Source organism: Oncorhynchus kisutch, linkage group LG23, assembly GCF_002021735.2.
Source record: "Oncorhynchus kisutch isolate 150728-3 linkage group LG23, Okis_V2, whole genome shotgun sequence".
Taxonomy (NCBI): domain Eukaryota; kingdom Metazoa; phylum Chordata; class Actinopteri; order Salmoniformes; family Salmonidae; genus Oncorhynchus; species Oncorhynchus kisutch.
Window position 1 is genome coordinate 49,369,737 of NC_034196.2, and position 2,622 is coordinate 49,372,358.

The following is a 2,622-nucleotide window of genomic DNA, read 5'->3' on the forward strand; positions in this document are numbered from 1 at the left end:
TAAGGATTAGGTTAGGTTAGGTTAGAGTTAGGGTTAGGGTTTGGGTTAGGGTTAGGTTTAGGGTTGGCTTAGGATTAGGTAGGGTTAGGTTAGGTGAGGTTAGTGTTAGGGTTAGGGTAAGGGCTAGGTTAGGGTTAGGGTTAGGGTTAGGGTAGGGTTAGGTTTAGGGTTGGCTTAGGATTAGGTAGGGTTAGATGAGGTTAGGGTAAGGGCTAGGTTAGGGTTAGCGTTAGGTTAGGGTTAGGGTTAGGGTAGGGTTAGGTCAGGGTTGGGTTAGTGTTGGGTTGGGTTGGGTTCGGGTTCGGTTACGGTTGGGTTTGGGTTAGGGTTCAGTTAGAATTGGGTTAGGGTTAGGGTTGGGTAAAAGTAAGGGTTATAGGTTAGGGTTATGGTTAACCAAAATAGGGTTAGGGTTAGGTTAAGGTTAGGGTTAGGTTAGGTTAGGGTTAGGGTTAGGGTTGGGTTAGGGTTGGGTTAGGGTAAGGGCTAGGTTAGGTTAGGGTTAGTGTTAGGGTTGGGTTAGGGTTGGGTTAGGGTTGGGTAAGGGCTAGGTTAGGGTTAGGTTAGGGTTAGGGTTGGGTTAGGGTTGGGTTAGGGTTGGGTTAGGGTTGGGTTAGGGTAAGGGCTAGGTTAGGGTTAGGTAAGGGTTAGGGTTGGGTTAGGGTAAGGGCTAGGTTAGGGTTAGGGTTAGGGTTAGGGTTAGGGTTGGGTTAGGGTTGGGTTAGGGTAAGGGCTAGGTTAGGGTTAGGGTTGGGTTAGGGTTGGGTTAGGGTTGGGTTAGGGTTAGGGCTAGGGTAGGGTTGGGTTAGGGTTGGGTAAGGGCTAGGTTAGGGTTAGGGTTAGGGTTAGGGTTAGGGTTAGGGTTAGGGTTTTATTAATTTGTTTATTTCACCTTTATTGAACCAGGTAGGCTAGTTGAGTTAGGGTTAGGGTTGGGTTAGGGTTAGCTTACGGTTTTGTTAGAGTTAGGGTCAGGTCAGGGTTAGGGTAAGGGTTAGGGTTGGGTTAGGGTTGGGTTAGGGTAAGGGCTAGGTTAGGGTTAGGTTAGGGTTAGGGTTGGGTTTGGGTTGGGTAAGGGCTAGGTTAGGGTTAGGTTAGGGTTAGGGTTGGGTTAGGGTTGGGTTAGGGTAAGGGCTAGGTTAGGTTAGGGTTAGGGTTAGGGTTAGGGTTAGGGTTGGGTTAGGGTTGGGTTAGGGTTAGGGCTAGGTTAGGGTTAGGTTAGGGTTAGGGTTGGGTTAGGTTAGGGTTAGGGTTAGGGTTAGGGTTGGGTTAGGGTTGGGTTAGGGTTGGGTTAGGGTAAGGGCTAGGTTAGGTTAGGGTTAGGGTTAGGGTTGGGTTAGGGTTGGGTTAGGGTTAGGGTTAGGTTAGGGTTAGGTTAGGGTTAGGGTTGGGTTAGGGTTAGGGTTAGGGTTAGGGGTTAGGGTTAGGGTTAGGGTTGGGTTAGGGTTGGGTTAGGGTAAGGGCTAGGTTAGGGTTAGGGTTGGGTTAGGGTTGGGTTAGGGTTGGGTTAGGGTAAGGGCTAGGTTAGGGTTAGGTTAGGGTTAGGGTTGGGTTAGGGTTGGGTTAGGGTAAGGGTTAGGTTAGGGTTGGGTTAGGGTAAGGGCTAGGTTAGGTTAGGGTTGGGTTAGGGTTGGGTTAGGGTAAGGGCTAGGTTAGGTTAGGGTTAGGGTTTTATTCATTTGTTTATTTCACCTTTATTGAACCAGGTAGGCTAGTTGAGAACAAGTTCTCATTTACAACTGCGACCTGGCCAAAGCATAGCAATGTGAACAGACAACACAGAGTTACACATGGAATAAACAATTAACAAGTCAATAACACTGTAGAAAAAAACAAAAAAAACAGAGGTTTAGGGTTATGGTTAAGGTTGGGTTAGGGTTGGGTTGGGTTAGGGTCGGGTTGGGGTTAGGTTAGGGTAAGGTTAGGTTAGGGTTAGGTTAGGGTAGGTTTGGTTAGAGTAAGGGCTAGGTTAGCTTTAGGGTTAGGGTTAGAGCAAGGGCTAGGTTAGGGTTAGCGTTAGGTTAAGGTTAGGTTAGGGTTGGTTTAGGGTTAGGGTTAGGTAAGGGTTGGGTTAGTGTTGGGTTAGGGTTAGGGTTGGGTTAGGGTTGGTTTAGGGCTAGGGTTAGGTAAGGGTTGGGTTAGGGTTAGGGTTAGGTTACGGTTGGGTTAGGATTAGATTAGGGTTGGGTAAAAGTAAGAGTTAGGGTTAGGGTTGGGTTAGGGTTAGCTTACGGTTTTGTTAGAGTTAGCGTCAGGTCAGGGTTAGGGTAAGGGTTAGGGTTGGGTTAGGGTAAGGGTTAGGGTAAGGGTTAGGTTAGGTTAGGGTTGGGTTGGGTTAGGGTTAGGTTAGGGTAAGGGTAAGGGTTAGGGTTAGGGTAAGGATTAGGTTAGGTTAGGTTAGGGTTAGGGTTAGGGTTTGGGTTAGGGTTAGGTTTAGGGTTGGCTTAGGATTAGGTAGGGTTAGGTTAGGTGAGGTTAGTGTTAGGGTTAGGGTAAGGGCTAGGTTAGGGTTAGGGTTAGGGTAGGGTTAGGTTTAGGGTTGGCTTAGGATTAGGTAGGGTTAGGTGAGGTTAGGGTAAGGGCTAGGTTAGGGTTAGCGTTAGGTTAGGGTTAGGGTAGGGT